Source organism: Mesocricetus auratus, unplaced genomic scaffold, assembly GCF_017639785.1.
Source record: "Mesocricetus auratus isolate SY011 unplaced genomic scaffold, BCM_Maur_2.0 Super-Scaffold_100676, whole genome shotgun sequence".
Lineage (NCBI taxonomy): Eukaryota > Metazoa > Chordata > Mammalia > Rodentia > Cricetidae > Mesocricetus > Mesocricetus auratus.
Genome location: NW_024429266.1, coordinates 184498837 through 184522966, shown reverse-complemented (window position 1 = coordinate 184522966; position 24130 = coordinate 184498837). Strand labels below are relative to the sequence as shown.

At 46.1% G+C, this 24130-nt stretch overlaps 1 protein-coding gene across 1 annotated transcript in view; it reads left to right on the top strand.

The window, feature by feature from the left end:
* Ntf3 (neurotrophin 3) overlaps window positions 1-24130 on the top strand; it is a 64456-nt gene that overhangs the window by 6917 nt on the left and 33409 nt on the right. The window lies entirely within an intron of this gene.

Below are 24130 nucleotides of genomic sequence, written 5' to 3'. Positions count from 1 at the left end.
TACATGAAATTATCTCAATATCCCAGATAATCCCATGTATAATTGGTGATACTGAGTTGATGTGAAACTAAGGATCAGGTCCATAGTTGCACAACAGAATCCTGATATACTTTCTTTCCTAAAGCCAACAGCAGGCACAATGTCCACCAGATTGTGTTTTCTGTGCTCTGTCATCCAGGAGCTGGTTCTACAGCCCTATGTGAAGTTTGTCACCCCACAGGATAGCCTGCTCCACCAGAAGTTTCCTTTTCATGTGCAAGGCAAATGTTTAGGTTTTTTAGCCACCTGCTGGCAACCATGTGTCAAATCTGTCATAGCTCCCATCAGCCCTCCCCATTTACTTCCCTTACTGTTGACAAGGGAATTTGCCCTTCTAGTACACAGGTATTGATTTAAGCCCCAATTGCCTCTTGTAAAGTCTATAAGAGTGGAGCTGGACATCTGGTTTTGATCCACACACCCACAAGAGGTGGTGGGTCCCAGCATTCCTGAGTCCTGGGACGAGGACTGCACAACTTCTAAACTTAAATGGAGAGCAGGATATCTCTTCAGAGTTTGGAAGACACCTTTCTTTGATAGGCTAGAGAATTCAACAATTAGACTCGAGCTTAGACTAGGCAGATTTCTTGCTGGAACATTGGGCAACATGGGTTGCTATAAAGGACTGAGTCCCAAAACTATGTTTGATACAATTAAAGCAGCCTATCCTGTCCTCCAGCCCTTGTATTTGCCTCTGCATTTCACTCTCTGAGTGGAAGGAAGGACTTGCAAGAGTCCAGGAACAAAAGAGCTTCTTGGAGGTAACTCTTATCCCCTTCAAAAGGTGTGACTAAATGGATGCTCTTGGAACCCTCTCCCCTTAGCTCCCCACTACTACTGCTACTATACTACACTACTACTACTATACACACACAAAGGTCAATAGAGAGGTGACTTCATTGTGTGCTTGAAGGTATTTTCACTGTGCAGCAGAAAACTCTGACCAAATGCTCACTAGATTGTTTTACAATATTCATGCTCCAAATACATGTATTTACTTTGTTTTACACTTTTCACATTTAGGGTGATGCATTTCTTCTGTACATAGGATGGAGATTCTCTCTCTCTCTCTCTCTCTCTCTCTCTCTCTCTCTCTCTCTCTCTCTCTCTCTCTCTAAGTGACTGCCAAGAACTTGAAACTTACTACAATTTACTGTTCCCTTCTGTTTCTAGACCTAAGCCCCCAACATTTAAAAATATCCTCCTCCCCCTCTGGCTCCCCGTTGTCCCTTGAGGAATGTATTTCAAGTTCTCAGTCTGGGATTAGTTCCATCCTGTGTCTAGCAGACCTGTTCCTGCTGGTTTATAAGGTACTTCCACCGGCTTCAAGAGATGCAGCTGTAAAACGCACCTGATTTCCCAACAGGTGTGCTCTACCATTGAGCAGTAGCTTGGCCAGTCTGACACCTGGTAGGTTATCTAGAATACTGTGTAGCCTTTCTCTCTGCATAGGACTCAAACTAATGGTGAGTTTTAAACAGAGCCTTTTCCTTCCATGAGCCTCTGTTTCCTGGTCTGGAAAAGAAGAGAATTGGAGTCACTGGCTGATCAAAAGGAGTCTGAAGGCTGTTCAGATGTTCCATGGCTCTGCTGTTCCCTCTGCCTCACCATGGTCCATGCCTGGGATTTCCAGGTACTCCTTCTGGCCTGGAGTACTTACGTACAGAAATGTGGAGGGGGTGGAGGAGGAAATTAAGTTATGTGATGCCAGATAAGTTATTGAACATATGGATGAGTGAATGTTTATGGAGTGCTGAAGAAGCAAGCTTGCCAGATTTGTGGCGGATCTTGGATTGCTAGCTGGGAGAATGGGGGAGAGGTTTATGTGGGATAAAATTGTCTGTGGGTAGCTGAATTCAGTAAGCCAAATCCGAATGATCCAGAACTATGCTCCATGAGACCAATCCTGCCTCTGACACTACCAGAGACTGCTTGCTACTTGGGCATCCTTGAGGCACCCTGGGTCCTGCTTTCCTTGCCTATTAAGTGGCAGAGTTAAGAACTTCAATGACTGCTAAAGTCTTTCTCTCCCTTCTCATTAGATTGTGGAAATTTAGAGCTAGAAGGAGAACCTGGATGGATGGATGGATGGATGGATGGATGGATGGATGGATGGAGAAAAGGACTCCCTCAAATAGTTTATGTGTGATGGTAAGGTAAATAGCCTGATGGAAAATGGATAGGAGTGGTCAAAACATGCATCTGTTCTTAAATTGGAGATGACAACAGAACATGTGGGGTGTGTGTTCATGTTGTATTTTGAATGCTCACCTCTCTATCTTCACTAAGAATACTAAAAATGTCTTCTACGTGTTTGTTTCTCCATTACCTTCCTTGGGAAGCCTCCCCCCACACACTTCCCCCCCCCCCAGAGCCCAGGTCCCTTCCCAGCCTACTTTATGTTACAGCACTTAGCAGTGTGTGCTGCATTTACATCCCTGTCATATTACTGGAGGATGAAACCCTTGAAGAGGGGTCTGTGCTTGTCATCTTTGTGTTCACTAACACCTAGACTAGTGTCCGCCACAGAAATGTGTTGAGTGAATGTATGAACATATGAAAGAATCATTGGTGAACTCAGTAGTAGATGACACAGGATGTGGGCCCAGAGACATGACGCACCTCACCAAGGGTTCAACGCCATGTCCTCTGTGTTTCTCTTTCGCTCCACCCCAAAGGTTAGGCCATGGATGCTGACTGCTTACTTGCCAGGAAAGGTTGTTCTGGTTCTCCTTTGGACCCTTTCTCTCGTGTCCTAGCCTACCTAGTTCTGCATATCTGGGCTCTTGGTCTTGGGGAATTGGGTGCCACTGTGAATGGATTGGAGTAATCCCCCTTGAGACACTCCGAAGGTAGATCTGAATGCATGTGTAAAGATGATTCGATACATGTTCTTTAGTAGCTGTGTGTTAGTTATTAGAGAAGATGCAGAGATGGATGTATAGGGACAAGTCACATTGAAACCAGGCTCCAGGAGGGAGAAAGGTGAGTGTTGAAGATGGAAGGCAAGTTGTCTGAGTGTGGACTTTTAATATGAATAAGGCGGGGAGTCCTCTCCATTCTGGCCTTCAGTTCTGTCTGGGGGCTGGGGGGCAATTGCTTCTGAATCCCTAGTGCCGAACTGGGGTTAAGTGGGGGATGCTCAGAGCCTTTGGTTCTTCATGGCAGTAGTTTAGGGAGCATTGTGAATAGTCAAAGAGGTGGTGCTTATGGGAATGTATGAGCTCACAAGGCTGCTTTTAGAAGTGTCCCCACTTGCTGATAGCAGCATAATGAGAAGGAAGCGGATCCTCCTGTAAGAACTGCTTTGCCCTGCCCCCTCCCCATGTATCATCTCTGTGGCCACTTCTCACACAGGAACAGACTGCCATCTACTGTCCACGTCTGTCCTCTGAGTCCCTGCTTCTCGGCCAGCTCCTTGTCATCTCCTGCCACACACGCATCTCATTTGCAATGGGTGCAGATATCAAGAAGAGATAGACAGTCATTTCTGCAGAACTTAGAAGGAGGCTTTTCTAAAAGTGTAACATGTTAGGTGGTTTTCCTCTCTGCTTCGTGACATGTTATTTGGAGGGGACTGCCTGACATCTGCTGAGTCTTCCTAGGGTTGGGTGGCATGAGTACCAGGCGAAAGGCAAGGTCTCACCGTCAGTGACCTTGTGGTGTCCTTGGGAGTACGAGAACTGACCGGTAAGATAAAGCATCACCGATCTGAAAAATGCAGATGGCAGCAAGGACTATAGTGGCTGTGGGGTTTAGAGGAAGGTCCTTGAGGAGAAAAAAAAATGTGTGGACAGCTTGCCCTGCATCTCCTCCACTCAATACCTCTAGTGTTAGGAAACAGGGTCCTGGAAGCTTGTGAAGTCCTACGATCATCCCTGAGCCAGTTGCTGTTTGACTCCCCTGGCAGTTTGGGCACTGTTCAAGTGGAAGGGGTGAGATTCTCTATGCAGCTCCTTCGTACCCCTTCTCCTATCTCTCCTAGACTTTCTTTCTAAATCACACCTGCCCAGTGCTGGACTCAGAGCTTCTCTTAAAGAAACTGCATCTGGGTCCTGACACAAGGCTAAGATTCCTTCATGTTAGAATTCATTTTCCCCCAATAAGTATCCCAGACTTTGCTGGCATTCCCTTTAGGCTTGTTGCTTATTTGTTTATTGGATTGATTTTTTTTCTTTGAGACAGATTTCTCTCTATCCCAGAGTAACAAGGGACTCACTTTGTAGCTGACAATGGCCTTGAATTCAGAGCAATCCTTTTGTCTCGGCCTCCCAGGCACTGGGGCTATCGTCACATACTACCCTGCCTAGCTTGTGCTTTTTTTTCAGGTGGGGGGGTGATTTTTCAGTAATTCTTTTTCTTATTCTCCAGGTGCTGTTTTCTTAGTGTATAAGTCCCACCAAGGAAATTTCCAGAGTGTTTATTTCATGTTCTTGTCCTTAGATATGGACATGTGCCTATGACAGAGAATGGGGAGCAGGTAGGAGGGGTATATTCTATTGAGGTGTCAGAAGTCCACTTAAATTTGAGGACTGGGTTATCCATCAAGAGGTCTCAGTGACTCACTACAGTTGTCTCAGATTTTCACTTTCTTTTTCTTTTTTGGCTACCCCAGTACCTGTCAGTGTTGACATCCCTCTTTGGCTCTGCCATAAAGTCACCTCCATAGAATGAATGTCCTGAATTTTGAGGGGGCCATTTGACAACGATAAAGCTGACTACAGGACCACTGGAAAAGGCCAGGTTTTTGAATTTATCTGTTTTTATGTGTGTGCCTACATGCATGTCTGTGCACCACGTGTGTGTGGTGCCCACAGAGAGCAGAAGAGGGTGTTGGCTCCTTCTGGGACTGGAGTTACAGACAGACGTAAGCCACCATGTGGGAGATGGGACTTGAACCCAGGTTCTCTGAAAGAACAGCAAGCACTCTTAACTGCTAGGCATCTCTCCTGCCCCAAAGATTAAAGTTTTGACCAGGGGGCTGGGGGGCTGGGAAAGGGTGAGAGCAGGATTCTAGGTATTTATCATGTGGCATAATGCTTATCTGTGATTACTGTCCAGAAGAGATAGTGAGCCAGGGTTGGGGTAGAGATATAGGGGAAATTCTCTCAGACCAAAGAGTGTAGAATGAGATAATCAGTTCCCAGGAAGTTGGTCAAATGGTGGCAATTTCCTGCTGGCCTATGACATAACTTGTAATGTCTGCTAAGAGCAGGAGATGGAGGGCGCAGCCCCAGAGAGAGGAAGGAGCCAGCAAGAAGTCTAGGTGAGTGGCACCCAACCCCAGAGCAGCATGGGATCACACTGTGGAGAGAAGGAAAGAGGCAGTGTGAGCAGGAAAAGGTTAGCAGTCAGCATGGGGAGAGCACCAGAAACTGTGTAACTGAAAGGCTCCCTTCTGGCTACAGTGTGGAAGACAATCATATTAACTGGTATTCAAGGAAAGGAAGAGGGGCGGATGGCTGGGTGGTCAGAACAACAAATCAATGAGTGAGCCAACGAATGGAGTACTGAGGGAGAGCAGCAAGATGGATCCTGAGTCGTCCTTGCAAGAAGTTTGCCAGTTCTTCCTCTGGGGAGATGACTCCAGCCTGGGAGAACAGGACGTGATACAAAGGATTAGCGTGTTGCCAACTGAGTGGAAATGGAGTGAAGAGAGTAACTCTAGCGCTGACAGAGAGGGCAGAGCAGTTGTTTGCCTTATGCCTTTTCTCACCCTAATTTGATTTCACTCAAGATCAGAGAAAAAAAATGCCTTTGGGGATTAGCAGCAGAAATTTGGAAACTGTGACAGTGACTTGCCCCAGAGACGGCCACTGTATGGGTCTTTTCTAAGCTCATGGTGGGATATGGTCAAATGCTAGAGCTCCTGGAACACCCAAGGGGCTTCCAGATTCCTAGCTTTCAGATTCAAGCATGGGCAATTCCTATGGATTGAAGTGTGTGAAGGGGGTACGGAACAGAGAAAGGCGGGAAGGGGGTGACACAGACAGAGACAGACACAAAGACATACATAGATGCATGGGGTGGGGGCGGAGAGAAGAGACGTTCTAAATCCCAAAGAATCTCTTTTTCACATGGTAGCTCACAAGGAAATTTCTTGGTAAGGACATGTTACTTACTGTGTGCAGGCTGAGTGTAACAGCCATGTAGGTACACAACATGCCGCCCAGCAACTTTGGAGGTGGGAACACTAGAACTCTCCTTGCTGGAGCAGTGAGAGCCAAAGCTGAGTCTTGGACACCTAGTGTCATCTACAAGGATTTTGCCCTAAGGCCTCCCCATATTCAGCCTAGCCCATTCTCACCTTATACTTCAGGATCTGTGAACTCCAGCTGGAGGTGCTTGCTCAGAATATAGTAAAGTCCAATTAAGTCTGCATGCTCAGAGTTTGTAAAGATAGTCGGTGACCCTACTGTGCAGCCCAGTTCAGGAGCCACTATCCTATAGAGCTAAACAACTAGGTCTTCACCCTACTTCTCTGCAACCTTGTCATGCATCTGACCACTTCTGGCCCTTGGTTCACCTCAGAACTCACTGGGTTAAGAATGCCAAGCTCCTTTGGGTTGAGCCTTCTGCCTACTTACCCATCCTGTGTTTGCCTTTGAAATCAGAAGATGGACAGGTTCTCAGCACATTCTAACATGCTACCCTTCCCCATCTACTGGAAGGGGTACTGAGGGCGAATGGTGGGGTAGAGAGGGACTACAAAAGAGAAAGCAGACCAACATTCATAGTGCATTATTGGCGATGTAGACATTTTTATCTCATTAGTTCTCCCAGTAGCCCTCAGAGCAATCAGTTTACATGATGTGTTTATATTGCAAATAGTTTATGATCACTTCCTACAATAGCTCTTCCTGGGAAAAGCAGTCAGATACCCATAACCATGGATGAAATCAGCCTATTACTGATACTGGTGGCCCAAACATCAGTCTTGGGATAGTCCTTCCAAGAGACACACCTGAGCCCATGTCTTAACCAAAGTCTTGCCTGTGAAGGAACTACTTGTTACTTGTTTTTGTATTTCCTGGGATTTGCATGAGGCATGGGAAACAGAGCTTTAGGGAAAGAGACTCAAACACAAAGCCTGAAAAAGTTCGTTTCCAACCATGTAGCCCCAATGTGTAAAGTGAACCATATGGAGCTATTTGCAATCCCCGGTTTCTCATTTACAACTCTGTGAAAGATACTGTTGTGGGTGCCATCAGGCATGCTGGGGAAGACAAATAGCACCCACTGCTGAATTTGTGCTTCCGAAGAGAATTCTGGGGACTGCTGAGTGTCCTAAACACAGTGCAGGAATTGCCATGGTGTGGGAGGAGTCGTGCTAACCAAATGGATGGTGGCTCAACAGAGTAGAAATAGGGATACCACTATGACTTGTATGGTGGGAAGAGAGGCTAGGACACTCTTGCTCTGAAGGAGGGACTGCTGTGGAAACCACATATCACAGAAACAAGTTCTACAAAGGGCCATGGGATCAAGAGAGGCCAGGACTGTCTCTCTCTGTATGTCATGCAGACTATACCAAAGTCATTCTCAGCAATGAGTTCACTGTCTTCTGATTCCAAATGTGTAACAATCACCTGCAGGAATGACCTTTGTCCTTCTTTTCTTTCAATCCCTGAGGAGATTTTGTTTTGTTTTGTTTTGTTTATTTGGTTTTTGTTTTTAGAGGATTGTTTTCAGGTGTAGAAGAGAGATGGGTAGACTCTCAACACTAAGTGATTTACTTTGTTTTACTAGGTTCAATATAGGACATGTTGTCAAAGACCATGAAATAATGGGAAGGTGGCTGTATTGTTGAGGCATAGCAAATGTGTGATTGTAACAGTCGATAAGAATGATCCTCTGATAACTCACCTATCGGATGATTCCCAGACACTTAAGCACAAACATTCTTTGGGTTGTTTGTGAACAAGTCTAAGCCTCCTGGAGAAGGATGTAGGAATCTAAGAGTCAAACCAAGGAGCCCAGATTCTTCCTCTTATGCTGCTGCTCATTAGTAGGCCCAACTTCTTAAGGCCTCAATTTTATCTTGTGAAAGAAAAATGATATAATAAAATAAACCCTATCTACACAGCATCAAGTGGAATTTAAGATGAGATCATACACAGGAAAGAGCCTTGCAAAGCTTCAAATTGCAAATACATGTCATAGTACATTTTTTGTGCATTTGTGCCGGTCCTATTTTGCTTCCTACTGCTATGATAAAGACCATGACCACAACCAATTTTTGGGAGAATGGGTTTATTTCATTTTATACTTTACAGTCCATCATTGAGGGAAGCTAAAGCAGGAACTCCAGGCAAGAGTCTGGAGGCAGGAATTGGGGCTGAGACTAAGGAGGATGCTGCTTACTTGCTTGCTCCTCATTGCTTGCTCAGTTTATCTTCTTAAAATACCCAGAATCACCTGCTCAGGAGTGGTACCACTTAGTGGATGGGGCCTTATCACATCAATTATTAACTAAGAAAATGACTCACAGGCTTGCCTACAGGCCACTCTGATGGGCGGGAAGGGTGTTTCCTCCATTGACATCTCTTCTCAGATGACCCTATCTTACATCAAGTTGACAAAACAAAAACAAAAACTAAACAGTATGGGACCCAGAACTTTGTGCATGTTAGACAAGAACTCTACCACTGGGCTCATAACCTCACTGAGTCTAACCTGGTACTTTCTTATACAAATAGCACAATGATGCTTTTCCTCTAAAGCATGCTGTGAAAACATTGAGGAGACCCTGCAGAAACAGAGTTTCAGGAGGCATCCTGAAAGTGAGAACTTTTGCTGCTGTCCTGGAAAACAACCTGTTACTCTACTCCTTTCTGACAGTGTCACTGGGAGCTAAGACTCTGGGGTCTGCCCTCTCTGAAGGGAGCACAAGGCCAAGATGCTCAGAGGGCCTGGGCTGGATGGCAATGTGCCACTCAGCCAAGCTGCTATGCTTCAATATGGACCATCATTTGTGCAAAGTGCTGTTCAGGGCTTTGCCTCCAGCCACATTTGTATTCCCAGAAGTCACTTAGTACCTGTGGAACAGAATTTCCTCCCAGCACCAAAGTACATCTGATGGTAAATCTAACAGATGCCCCTCCTCCCCGATTCTGATGACCTTCTTTATTTTCTTGTCTCCTGGAATGCCCATGTTCTCATTTGTATCTATGCAGTGCTCCTGTGCCTTTGAGATGACTAACCACTCAATCCCTTCTTGACGGAATGTTCTTGGGGTCAAAGTTTTGTATTCATGAGGTTGGTTTTCTTGGATGGACTCCACTTACTCTGGTTTCAGCTGGTCTTCTGGGACACGTATTCTGTAACATACCTGAGTGTGGCTTCATTGCTTGGTGTCAGCTTATTGAATTGTCAGTGGCTTCTTGAATGTTACTGTCTTAGTTAAGGTTTCTATTGTTGTAGTGAAACACCATGACCAAAAAGCAAGTTGGGGAGGAAAGGGTTTATTCAGCGTCTACTTCCACTCATAGTCAATCAGTGAAGGAGGTCAGGAAGTCATTTTCTCAATTGACGTTCCCTCCTTTCAGGCAACTCTAGTTTGTACATCAAGTCGACACAAGACCAGCCAACTCAGTTCACTTCTTGTAGGGATTCCCTTGGGCAGTGAAAATCCTTCTTCTTGTTTCTAAGCTTACACTGTTAAAAGTTTATCTTCAGTGTGTTTTCGTGTGTGTGTGTGTGTGTGTGCACGTGCGCAGAAATGGATGAATTATAGTGAGCATTCAGCATGCTTTGTTGACATTTGACATGTGAATCTCTTCAAAGTTATTAAGAATGTCTTATCACATAAGAAACAAAAGCTGTCTGTTGCAGTGGGAGGAGGCATGATACGAAAAGCTGGGCTCCTTCCACAGTGCCTGTCCCATTGCAGAGGCTGGGTGAAGAGAAATAAAACTACATAATTTGATTTACATTGTTGTAATTTTAAAAATACCTATTTTATTTATGCATATGTGTGCCTGTATAAATTTGTGTGTACCACCTGCTTGCCAACTCCTAAAGAGGTCAGAGGGCATTGAGTCCCCTAGGATAGGTGGTTGTGAGCCTTCTGATGTAGGTACTGGGAATCAAACCTAGGTCCTCTGCAAAAGCAGTCAGCACTGTTCACTGACCAGCCACCACACTGTTGTATTTTAAGGAAGAAGTTCCATTGAGCATCAGCCTGGGTTAGAAATAAGAAATCTCAGTCTGACTTCTTCTTAGAGCTGGGACATGGGCATCAGCTTCAAGATTCAGTCAGTGTTTTTAAGTATGAAGTGACACGAGGCTACATAATACTTATGTTTGTCCCAGCTTATAGCTGAGTGTTTTCAGCAAGATACAATCATGGTGGCTTCTGAGTTTGAAATGTGACTGACATTCAAGGGATGTTAGCCAATACTGTTCTGAGATGATTGTTTAGAATGTGGTGAATAAACCCAAAGAGAAAATGCATGGTCTGGTATCATCTCAAGGAATACAAAGATAGGAGCTCCAAGACTTCATAAGAGACGAAATCAGGAACCAGGACACCATTGTCTGCCTGCATGTGTGCTCTGAGCTCTGTATCCATCTACCTATCTGGTTCTAGGCTTTTTTGACTGATTCTCCCAAGGTCTTGAATTCCAAATCCCTTACGAAGAGATTCTGATTGGTCCAGTCTGAATCAGAGGGTCACACTAGTTCATCTAGCTTGGACCACAGAAACAACCCAACCATGGAATGCCATCAAAATAGATGTTCACTCCAAGGACCCGTCTTTCAACGGATGGGCAGTTATTCTTTGTGCATAGCTGGTAGACTGAGAATGGCCCACAATATTTCATGTTAAAATGATGTCAAAACTGGAAGCAGATATGGCTGATGGGAAGATTCTCAGGCGAGGTTAAATAGGGGCAGTCTGAAGGAGGTCAGTCTTTGTTGAGCTGCACACACTGCCTAGTTGAACTGTCAGGCAGGGTCTCTGCTTCTCAGCAGATTCATAGGGGCCCTGACCAAGACACAGACCAATATGGGTGACAAATAAGCAGGTGACCTAAAGTGTCCAGTAAGGGAAGAGAAAGATTAGCAGGCAGGGCTCTAGCTGTTACTGAGCCTCAAGGTCTAGCAAGACTGTCCCTGTCCTTTACCTCTGGACCATTGCCCATCAGGACCTTTATGGGGTAAATCAGCACAGAATGAGTTCTGCATAGTAGTTTAGGAATGTGAGGCTGCCTCGTGAGTCTCCCTAAGGAGGGCAGACCCAAAACTCAAGACATCCTGGCTCAAAACAGTTCCTCTATTGTTTCTCATATGTACATCTTATGTTCTTAATGCACTGAGTCCTACCACTTAAGTTTAAAAAGCACTACAGTCCTCGGTGTATATATTCCATTGCCAATCTGCAAGAACCTTCTACTGTTAACTTCCTGTAGTTTTCAGGCTAAGCAGTACCTTACACAATGAAAGCCTTGGGAGATCCCAAACAATAAAAAGATTTAGATGCTTAAATCCTAGGCAATTAGATTACCGGTCTGATCCAATAGAGTGGTTTTTAATGCAATAATTTTTTAAAAAATCTGTTTAGGATTTACTGGCTTACTTATTTGCATATGAGGTCCTGTGTCCTGGCTATTGCACTGTGGTAAGTGTCTTACATGTGTAAGTTCAGCCCCACAGCTCCTCTGGAAGATAGGCTTCATTTCTTTAAGCTAAGGAGCAGAATGCTTGAAATACTAATAAGTTCTGCTATGGGTTAGGCACTGTTCTGGATGCAAAGGACAGAGTAGCAAGCATGAGTCGCCCTTGGCCCTCATGAAGCTCACCTTCCAGTAGGCAGCATTCATAAATGAAAGCATATGAATAGATAGACAAATTTTTCCTTTTGGGGATTGGTACCACGCTGAAAAATCAAACAGTGGAAAAGAGGCTGGGACACAGCAGAAGGTTGGGTGACTGAGACAGAAAGGCAGAGAGGTGCGGGATGGGTGGTAGGACTTTAATGACAAAGTGCCAAGAGTGTCCTTTGCTGAGTCGTGGTGCCCATGTGATGAACTATGTGAGACATATGGTAGGAAGCTGACAACCTCCGCACAGCTGCCTCCCTTCAACAGCCCAGGAGGCCAGCGTTAAATCTTCCTCTCAAGTATGATATAAAGCAATTATTGGGGCAAATAAAACTGAGAATAGTGTCATTTGATTAACATCTTTTAAAAGTTCCTTGGCTTCTTTTGCCGGAGACGGGCTGTGGAAAAAGTTAGACAAGTCTTTGGCAATATAATGGTTAAGATAGAACAGCGGCCTTGACCTGGGTGGTCAGGAGGGAGGACTCAAGAAGCCAGGACACCAAGGGCCTGTTTGGAAGTAGATCTGGAAGGATTTGCCAATGGATGACTAACAGAACGTGGCAGAAAGGAAACACACTGGAAGAAGCAGCAATCAATACTTCCGAGGAGAGCTAGGACATTGTTCTCCTTAGGCTTCCAAAGACCTTACTTTTCATGCCTGAGAAGTGTGTGCTGCTACCAGGAGCCCAGCAAAAGGAAAATAGAATGTTCAGTATGCTTCATTTATCTAATCTGAAAAATGAACTCTGCCCACTGACCTAATGGACATAAACTCTGCTGTTAAAATGCAACTCATTCAGCAACTAGCCTCCAAAGGCCTGATATGGTAAGGTATTATGTTCTGGGCAGTGAGGAATTTTTTAAAAATATGTGTTTCCTCACCTCCTGGTACTGACAGTACATATAGAGGAACCATCTTCAACTGAATAATAATCAAGATACAAGTGGTAGGATCATGGGAATAGAGTCCAAGGATGGCAGTGAGTATTCCAGAAATTTCTGGTAGGTGATGGATGAGCCCTGGATTAGGTGGAAACACTGTGGGAGCTGAGCATAACACAGGTAGGAACCCAGAAATGCAGAGAGGTATTGGGTGGATAGAGCTCTACAATGTGCCTCAAAGAAGACCCGTGCAGAGAACTGACTGGAACTGTGTTTGGGGTTGCTACATCCACTCCTTTCAGAGCTATGGTTTGCTAAAGAGTCAAGAGCCTTTGCAGTCCTTGGCTTTTGTCCTTTGGTTTGGTTTCTATCATTTGCTCCCTAAAAGAGACAGAGAGGGAGAGGGGCAGGCTAGCCTCTTTGAACTTTGGGGAGGCCTCCCTTAGACCTTCTTCCTCCACTAAGTGTCATTCCATCTTGGGAGGTTCTCCTGTGGAGGTTGCAATGTTTGATGTTCAGCCCTTCTGGGGTCTTCTTCTGACTTTAGTATTTCATATGTGTTTTCTGTTTTTCTGCCATCTCAGCCCCAGAGGAGCAAAAGCTTACCTGGATTGTAGGCAGGGCTTCAGAGAAAGCCCTCATGTTTCTGATGCCCACCCAGTTTTCCAGGGTTTATCCAAACTAGGCTGTTCAGGGAAGGAGGGCAGGCACAAACCTTCCTCTTTGGTGACAACTGAGGAGAAATCATTCACTTCTTACTGCCCACCACCCATCAGCTACTGTCTGATTTACACCCTGTATTTATTCAAATGAAATCTTCTAGAGCACGGGCTTGCTAACATGTGCACATGCAAATATAAAATGTACCGATCTCTCCCAGACTTCCTCTGTGTGGACTCCGACTCTGCCTAAGAACCCATGAAATACCTGTTTTATTATCCCATTCCAGTTTTCAGATGAGACAGTCAAGGCTTCTACTGGTTTTTCAAAGTTGCACCTAGGATCTCTGACAAACAACACATTATTCATTTTTCTGATGCACACACTGTTCTGTTCTCTCTAATAGACTGTACATTCCAAGCAGGCAGAGCACGCCCATCGGTGTTCCACTGCTGTCTCCAGAAGCTACAATGCTCAGTAATTTGTGGAATGACGAAGTAATTCTCCAGGAGTTAAGTGGTTAGGAAGAGGTATCATGAAGCTGGGGGTCACTCTTCTGATCCAGGGGTCTGAGTAGTCTTAGTCTTCCACATCCCCTGTTTGTTTACTTTAAACAATTCTCCTTTTCCTCCCACAACACTCTTCTCCTTACCCTTTGTCTTCCTTCCTGGTATTTGTTAGACAAATAAGTCACCCGTTATTCTGTGGGTCACCTTTTCTATTCTGCCCCTTCAACAAGGTCCTTAAGACATGGTTAACATGTTTCATTTGTTCTTTTGTCTTATCAGAAATATAAAGTATTGGCTTCCCTAATTCACCAGTTTTGGCTTTCCCTAGGTTAATACTAAGGGTGAAACAATCCCTATAGAGTGGTTGTCCCTGCTAGGATTTTGTTCTAGGGACAAGTGAAAAAGACACAGGTTTAGCTTTGGAGTATGTGTGGATCAGTTTTTGTCAACTTGATACTAACTAGACACTTGGCAGGAGGGAAACTCAATTGACAGCTTGCCTCCTGATTGGCCTGTTGGTATATGGGAGGGGGCCATTTTCTTGATGGCTAATTGATGAAAGACCTAGCCCACTATGAGTGGTGCTACACCTGGGCAGGTGGTCCTAATTGTATAAGAAAGACAGCGAGATATAAACCTGCAAGGAAGCCAGTAAACAGCATTACTCCATCATCTCTGCTTCAGTTCCCGACTCCAGGTGCTTGCCTTGGCTTCGCTCAATAATGGTCTATGACTAGTAAGCTCAATAAACCCATTCCTCTCAGAAGTAGCTTGGTCAGGGTTTTATCACAGCACAAGAAAGATGAACTAGGGCAGGTGTCCCAAAGAAATTGAAAAATTGTAACTAACAGCATTGATTTTTTAAATTTTATTTTCCAGTTTAAATTTAGATAAGAAACAAGGTTGCTTCACAAGTCAGTTCCAGGTCCCTCTCCCATTCCCTCCCCTCTTCCCGTACCCTCCCCCCAACCCCCCCCCCGTTATCCCCTCATTCCCCCAGGGAGGGTGAGGCCCTCCATGGGGGTGTCCATAGTCTGTCATTTCATATAGGGCACAGCATTGATTTTTGATTGTGCACTAAATGTCTTTTCCAATATGTTGCAGTAGACAGAATTAGAAAAATGTTAAAAAAATAAATTTAAAACAATCCAAAAAGAAGCACTGGCATGACTGTACATTCTTCACAGTTTTTTCTTCTTCTCTCTGTGTGTATATAGGCTTTTTTTTTTTTTGAGACAGGATCACACTTATCCCAGGCTAACCTTGAACTCACTATGAATCCAATGATGGCCTTGAACTTCTGTTTCTTTGTTTCCACCTCCTGAGAGCTGGAATTACAGGTGTCTGTCCATCCCCATACCCTATTGTTTTTTTTAATGTAGCACTAAATATCAAACCAAGGGCCTTGTGCATGCTAGGCATTCTAGAAACTGAGCCACACCCCAAAGTCCCCATAGTTTTTGAAATGAGGAGCCCATCATACTACATACAGAATCTTTGCCTGGTCTCGTCTACTTGCTATTGCATTGGTTATTACTAAACGACTTTCTACTGTGTAGTGTATTTAACCATCCCAGGACTGGTGAGCGCATTCATTCTTACCACAATCTCTGTACTACAGTTGCCATCTTTTTACGTTCTGCGTATAGACATACCTGTTTATTCACTTAGAGTAAGTTTCTAGAAGCTTTATCTTTCCTGGCTTAGGGATGTCAATGTTTTAAAGGAAGATGTAAATCTTGAAAGCGGTGGCACTGATGAGTGGAGAGCCTGTGACGATGACCTTCACAGGACAGCGGAGAGACCCTTGTTAGCTCACACAAGGGCCACCCCAATGCATGGCACGGTAGATTATGGGGAAAGGACAGTCCCTTCCCCTTTGCTCCAGCAGCTTGATTGTCTAGATGTATGTGCTTTCTTGATCTAATCTTTGAATGCTTTCCTCCAGTCTCTTGGCCCCCCAGGATGTCAGCTAAATACACAGCTTCTGGTATGCTTGCCTTGGCCTTGAATCCAGTCCCCTCGCTTGCATTCAGCAGTGTTTAGAGTAAGACACTTGATGCCTGTGTTATCCTCATTTTCCTGATATGAAAGGTGAGGATTCTAATAGGCACCTCTAGCTTGAATAAGGATTAGATGATTAGTACACACGGGGCTTAGAACTGTGCTTATAGACAGGTATGGGACAATAACTTGAGACAGTTATCATCATCTATATTCATATTGTTTGCCATCAGAGTCTGTGGCAAGTATGTGGGTGACTTACTGCTGAGACACCCCTCCTGACACTGGTCTTTCTCCCCATGGCAGCTTCTATTCTCTTTCCCTCCACCGTGGGGCTTGTGTTTTGCACAGTGCAGGCTTTTCTGGCTCCCGGGTCTGCCCGCAGGTGCGTGTTTCTCTTTCCCATCCCTCTTGGGCCTTCTCTCCTTATCAGCCTCTTTGTCCCACTTAGGAGGAACTGGAAGCTAGCCGGCAGATCTTGCAGTTGGCTTTTCCTCTGGGCCACATTGTAAAACCGTCCCCTCCGTTGCTTAGAAATCTCTTTGATCCACGTCTCGCTGTATCCTTTCTCCCGGCAGATGTTTCTGAGTAGTTAGAGGGCTTTCCTTCCCCCAGTTGCCCAGCCTCATGCCCTTCAAGCTTATGTTCATTGGGATCATGTCTCTAGCTGACCATGGAGAAGAGCCATCTGTTGTTAAGTTTTCCCAGGCCCAACAGCACCAGAAGCAGCCTGACGACCAGGCCTTTCTGAAGTATTGACTTCAAGGGAGGAGGGGAGGGGAGATGCTAGGGATCCCTGCAGGGTGCAGATGGAGTTTCCTAGACACATTCCAGGAGCGCTTTTGATCCAGGGTAGACATGACCGAGCTTGTACTCTATGGCGTGTTAGCAGAAGCATAACCTTACCTGGCCTGTTATAGACTGTCCCAGAAGCAGTAAGCTTGAGCAGACAACTTAGAGTTGGGGTGTGCATATGTTTACTGGGGTTGCCATGGCAAAGCGCCACACATTGGGTACCTAAACGTAACAGGAACTTATTTTTAGCAGTTCTAGAGGCTAGATATATAAAGTCAAGGTGTGAACAGGGCTGTGATCCACCTAAAAACACCAAGCAAAGGGCTGGCCCTGCCTCTTTCTTGTATCTGATAGCCATGGATGTTTCCTAGTTTCTCAGTGCAGCCCTGATATCCTTTGTCTGTGTTGTCTTCACACTGCTCCCCTCCATACGTAGTTGTCCCCGTGTTTGTAAAGACACCAGCCTTACTGGATTCGGATCTACTCTGCTGACTTGACTTGACCTGGACTCTCCCACACCACACTTGTTTGTGCGTGAGGCAGCATTCTGAGTTTCTGAGTTGGGAGTAGGACTCCTATATATCTGCTTAGAGGACCCAGTTCCGCAGAGAACAGAAGAAAGGAGGCTAAGGACCTGTCACTCCTGTGAAGTGCATGGTGGGCTGTGTGGAGAACTATTTTTCGAATGAAGCTTACCAGGAACAAAGCCCCCAGAGAGCCGGGTCGTCTATCAGTCCAAGAGCAGCAATGGCAAAGAGGAAGGTGCTGTCCTTCCTGGACTCCATTCAGCTCTTGGCACTTCCAGCACCACTTTTGCCTGTCACTGTCAGCAACTGGCGTGTCTGAGGCTTGTGAAGGAAAGGCAAGGGGGCCACCGTGGGAGCTTAGAGGGCAGCGTGAAGCAGAAGGCAGGAACGGGGATGGGGAGGAGGTGGAGGGCAGGAACGTGCAGTGGATTGAGTAGAAGCTTGGGGAGGGTACAGAGGTCACTGGGGATTCTCACCCTGGCCCTGCCTCTGGGCTGCATGCGCTTGGCCTTGGACTACCTAGGACAACAGTCTCTGTGAGGAGGACTCAGGCAGATGGTGTCTTTGGGAATCCCTTCCTGGCCCAAACAGAATTCTCAGCTGGAGACCATGAGGAGCAAATGGGTGCTCTGGTTTGGCCCCCTGCAGAGAGCACAGCCTGTCGTCCTGTGGAAACATCTTCAAGTGGAAAGGGGGGGCAAGGCTGCCCTGCCCACGGGGTCATACAGCACGCATCTGGCGCCTGCCTGCGTGTCTTTAAACTGCCCCCACCACTCCCCTCCCAGCTCCTGGCTCTCTCCACATGGAAGCCTGCTACTCCTTTTCATGATTCCCATTACTCTCTGACTGTACACATCTGTCTTCCATCGCTGTCAGCTCTAGGAGACTACGCCAAGCTTCTTGAGTGCAGCCCAAGACTGCCTGTGTTATATATTGTGAGGCAACCGTGAGGTGAGAGGAAGACGCTTGTGACTTGGGGCTGTGAGTAGCAGTGCCAGGGCCTGGCCTGACCTAAGACTCCAGGAGGAGGGAAACCACTGTGGAAGAATGCATCTTTGGATCATGTTTACCTATCTACTCCATCGCAGTATTATACCCGCATACATAGACATGCATGCAACACACACACACACACACACACACACACACACACACACACACACACACACACACACACACCTCGTCTGAAGGAACCTACTCTTCTTTATGGGAAGGCAAGACCTGAACCTTGTTCACAAGAAGATGGAGAAAGGGAGCAGCGAGTAACTTAAAGTTCTGGTCTTGCTTAGAGCACTCTATAGCTAAACTGAGATGTATTGCAGATTTCTAGGACGGTGCCCTCTGTCCATCATCCTCCAAAGCCCCATGAATGTTTGACAGGAATAATGAGAAATAAGCAGGCAGAAGCATCGGAAATGAGAGTGGTGTTAGAGAAGGCAGGGTTAACTCTGGCAGGTTGAGGGTGGTGAAGCCCACCCCAACCTGGTAGGCATCATCACCATATAAGCAGAAGGGCAAAGGAGGAGTGTGGTCCCACAGCAAGGGAGGCATGGTCTTCTGTTCTAGTGACTTCTTCCTGCCCATGTGCTAGGAATTTGTTCAGCTGGTGATACGCCATCAGTAGTCCAATGGAACTGAGTTGTACATTTGGGTCCTTTAAGATAAAGTGGTTCTCACTGACACAAGGTACACTGTGTAGCCAATATCAACAAGTAGCATCAGCTTCTTTGGTCACCATAACAACCAGAACACCTGTATGTATTTCAAAACAACTCTTAATGGAGCAATGCCGGCCCTTTCAGGGATCTCGTAGGTCAACATGAATTACTAAGTGAAAAGGGAATGAGAGCCCACTTGTGTGATTTCTTGCAATGTTTCACCCTCATAATTTATCAAATGCCAGGACTTGCCAACTCTTATACCACAGGTAAACTTCAGCAGTGTTCTTTAACTCACCCTCTGCTCAGGACCAATGGCATAAACTCATGAGGCAGAGCAGAAGCTGACTCCTTTGGACAGTCAGGTGTACAGCATCCATGTTCCACGCCTTCTGCTTTTATCCTGACTGTGAGCTCTGGGGCTCACCTCACCTCCCCCAGCCTCACTGGGTTAGTTCCTGAGGTCAGAGCTCTGACATGAATCTGTCAAGTGTCTGGCTGCTGGAGGGGAGGTTTCTATAAGATTCCCTTCCTGTAGCTCAGTTCTCAAGGGATGACAAGGACCAGATTCAGTGTCTGAGTGCTGATATTTGCCAAGACTTTTCCCAGGCTTCCCGGAATAGATGGAGAAACAGAGCAAGCTTGCTTAGGACAAGTGATGTGGGTCCAAGTTGACCGGTTGCTCCTGAAGGACTCTTCTATGACCAGTGTGAGTATGTTCCTAATTCGTCCAAGAGAAGAGACTGCAGGAAGAGAATGGCAGGAAGAGTGGGTTGCTGTTGCCACACCCCACCCCCAGATGGCTTCAGGGCTGAGATAGTCTGGGCCTGGGTCCACATACTTGCAAGGGGCACAGAGTTACCATCTATCTGCCTTCACTGCGGAGTATAGAGTAAGAACAAATAAGGCATCTCTGGAATCTTCTGGAATTGAGAATGAACAGCCACAGTATAGCTCCTGGTACATTAACAGAAGAGATGTTCATGGCTGGAAGCTAGACGTTAGCCAAGTGTCCTCATTGCCAGGAAGTCTCGGAACCTGTGGTCTGGTGGCACTACTGTCCCTTCCTTCACTGGCTAGGCTCTCTCCATTCAGGTCCTACCATAATTCTTCTCATCTTCAGGCAGGGTTTCTCTTATCTCCGTTTCCACATTCCTGTGTGGCACTGAAACCCCAGCACCCTGCCTCCCACCAGTGGACAATGTGCTATGCCAGGCCTTTGAAGATGTCATCTTTCCCAAAACCTTCCCTCTCCCTGGTGGGGTCCCACTCCCTGGCTTTCATCCGTCCTCTGTACCTTTCTCTCTCTCTTCCATGAAGAGTCTCCCCCCCAGACTCACCCCTCTTTCCATAGAGCCCCCAGACTCACCCCTCTTCCCATAGATACCCCAGACTCACCCCTCTTCCCATAGATACCCCAGACTCACCCCTCTTCCCATAGATACCCCAGACTCACCCCTCTTCCCATAGACCCCTCCAGGTTCACTCCTCATTCCATAGACACCCTAACTCTCTTCTCTTTCCATAGTCCCCCTCCCTGCCCCAAGTCAACATCAAAGATTCCAACAGTCTTGGCCTTCTAAGGAGGATGGTGGGAAATGCTGCTGCTGTTCATAGCAGGGTATGCCACCATGAAATAGTGCCAGTCACACCTAGTGCCTGGTGGATCCCAAACAGTCAACAAATAAATGTTGAATGAACGGATGAGTGAATGAAAGGTACTTTCCTAGCAAAGCCCTGGAAGAGGATGAAAGATCAGGGCTAGATTAAGGAAACACTTCCTCAGGGTAACACTGTGGATTCCCAGAGCAGGTGACTAACCTTCATTCACTCTGGCAAACATTTATTCCATTCTCCATGGCCAGGCAAAAAACTGAATGAAGAGTAATCCCTTCTCACAAGGAGCTTAGACTTCCTTTGAAAATCCTTTAAAGCTCTGAAATGATTTTGGCAGGTAGATAATTGGTCTTTGTTTCCTTGTGGCCAGCGGTGTGTAGAAAAGGAGCATGCAGGCACGCATACACAAACATACACATACCACACACACCACACCACAGACACATACACACACAAACACACATACCATACACACAACACATAGCACACACATACAAACACATATACCACACACACCACACACATATCACACACATACAAACATATACACACTACACACACATACCACACACACCACACCACAGACACATACACACACAAACACACATACCACACACACACATACACACAACACATAACACACACATACAAACACATATACCACACACATACACACCACACACATGTCACACACACAAACACATACACACTACACACAAACACAAAAACACCACACACACAAACACACACATACACACCACACACCATACACACATCACACACACGTGCATATACACCACACACACACACACACACACACACACACGAACATACTACACACACAGAGTCTCACTACATACACACACCACAATCAAACACACACACCAAACACATACACACATACACACAAAACACACACTGATACACACCACACACACACACCAAGTACACATCATATACACACACATGCGCACACACCACATCACATACACACACACTGGTGGGCATCCATGCTCAACAATGGGCATGCCCTAACGTGTCTCTTCTATTTCACAAGATGGGAACCCGTACTGTGGTACTGCATCCTGAGCTCTTTGGCATGCCATGTCAGCTCATTAGCAGGCTCTCAGGGAGGGGCAAGTCTGGCTCCTACACTGAGGTTGTAGAGGGCAGGCTCTTCTGGCTCTCTCCTTTCTTTCCTGCCTCCTTTGGCTCTTCACAACATTCTCCTTCTGTGCTTAGGACTCTTTTTGTTGTTGTTGCTGTTTTTTATCTGACTTACCAGGTGGGCTGAGGTTAGACCGTGAAAGGTGGCCACTGCTGCTAAAAAGGAGAGCGAGGAAAAAGGCCTTGGGGAATCTCAAGCCTCCCAGTCAGGCCACATCTGCCCCTCACACTCAAGGATTTTGCTGTGACTCCTTTTCTTAGGTGACACACTGCTCTCACCCAAGCTCTCCCACACACAAATGCATATGCTCACACCTCACAGCAGGCGGCCGTTTCCTGGAGGTCCTTGAAGCCGGTCCATCATCGCCTGGGCTGTTTCTGTTTCAGTAGTCTTCAGGGAAGAGTGTGCCTGTTGGAGTGCTGCCTGGCTGTGAAATTTCATTTCCACTTCTTACACCTGCAGTTGCAATAAGAGCGAATAAAGACCAGAGCTTGTGGACCCTGGGTTATCAAGGTGCTAAGGCTGTCAGTTTCCCCAGAGGTTCTAAGCAGGTTCCATCAGCAGGGAGCTGAAGGGCTGTGTCTGTCTCCTGAGCTGTCTTCTCTGTGGGTTCTCTGCTTTCAGTCTTCATCTTTCTCATGCAGGAAGTCTGTGCATGTGGTGCAGGGCTTGAAGTCTGACATGGGACATGTATTTGATGAGCCCTTCAAGACACTGACTGGGATTCGCAGTGTGTCCTGAATGAGAGCTTTCTCTCTGCTAGCATCACTGACTGGGATTCGCAGTGTGTCCTGAATGAGAGCTTTCTCTCTGCTAGCATCACTGACTGGGATTCGCAGTGTGTCCTGAATGAGAGCTTTCTCTCTGCTAGCATCACTGACTGGGATTCGCAGTGTGTCCTGAATGAGAGCTTTCTCTCTGCTAGCATCACTGACTGGGATTCGCAGTGTGTCCTGAATGAGAGCTTTCTCTCTGCTAGCATCACTTGGCATACATTAGATGCACAGTTAATGATCCCACTCTTGTGTGACCTGGGACACTTTCCCAAGGACAACACTGAAAGAAGAGGCTCCCTTACTGACAGAGCCCCCCCCCTTGCCACCTTCAACCTCCTGGTCCCTTTTCTCCTCAGAGCACTGGATCGGAACCAGAGGCTCTGTTAGAGTGTGTTTTTTTGCTTCGATACCAGGTCCCAGAGAGCATCTGATTCCTTGGCACTGCAGTGTAGCCTTAATTAATTTTTCTCCTTTCTTCCTTGAACTTCTTGGAATATGTACATACTTGTGTCCTTGCACAACTGGGTGTAAAGAGTTTAAGTGGCAGGTGGTGTTATTTTTTTTAGCTTCTTTATACAGGCCAGAGACGTTTCCATCTGGACGCTCTAACACGACCTAGGAATACTGACTTCCTAGCCATTTGGATTTGGGTGTAGTGAGCAGAATGGGAACTGAGGTAGAAGGGTCAAGGGGGAAATAATACTCGTGTATAAATCACACGGGAAGGGGGTTTTGAAGTCTTATTGTTTCAGGGTGTGCGAACTGTAATTATTTTTTAGGGTCTTGATTTGCCCAGTGAGCATTTCTCAAGGTTGCTGCTCCGAGCATGGAGCATGACGTCTTTGCTGTTGGGGGAGGGGGCCAGTCTTCTCTGACACACGTTAAATCATTTAAGGAGGGTCTAGGGTGGGATCTGGTTTCCCCACGTGCTCAGCTGCAGTCGGTCCTGCACGCAGCACGTTCAAATGACTCAGATGATTGAGACAATGGAGTTAAAATGAAGGGGAGGCATGCTTGCTCTCTGTGGTCCTAGCTTTTCTCTAGTGGCTGGGATCAGCACGCAGTAGATCACTTAAGACTGGATGGGCGATTGGGGGTTAAACACGCTCTTTGCTCTCCCGGTTTCTCTGCTCCAAGCAGGCAGCACTGTCTGCCCCAAAGTCTCCAAGTGTCTTCTTAGCTTCCTTCTTCCCACTTTGCGACACCTAAACCCAATCTCATCTCCACCACCCTCCTTCACATGCTCACACACAGTACTCTTCTTGGTTCAAGTCCCCATACCCCATCAACTGTAGCCTTCAGTCAATAATGACCGCTTCAGAGAGTAGTTTCCAAGGGTCACATGAAGCATGACCCTTCTGTGCTCTGAGAATATTTTCCATCCCCAGAGGGACTTTCTTGATAATGAGGAAGGTCAAACTGGGGCAGCCTACAGGAAGAAGTCCTTAGAAAGGAAATCTGTGGCAGTGAGTCATCATGATCTGGGATATATATTTTTTTCAGGCTAGTTATTTAAAGAGAAATGTGCAGAACTTGAAAGACAATAAAAATGTTTGATTTTTCAAGTGCATGCTGAAACTACTTGCAGAATTTATGTATGGGGAGATTTTAAAATAACATAGTAGAGAACCAGATTTGCAGTAAAACTTTGCACTGTAAAGGCCTGTCCT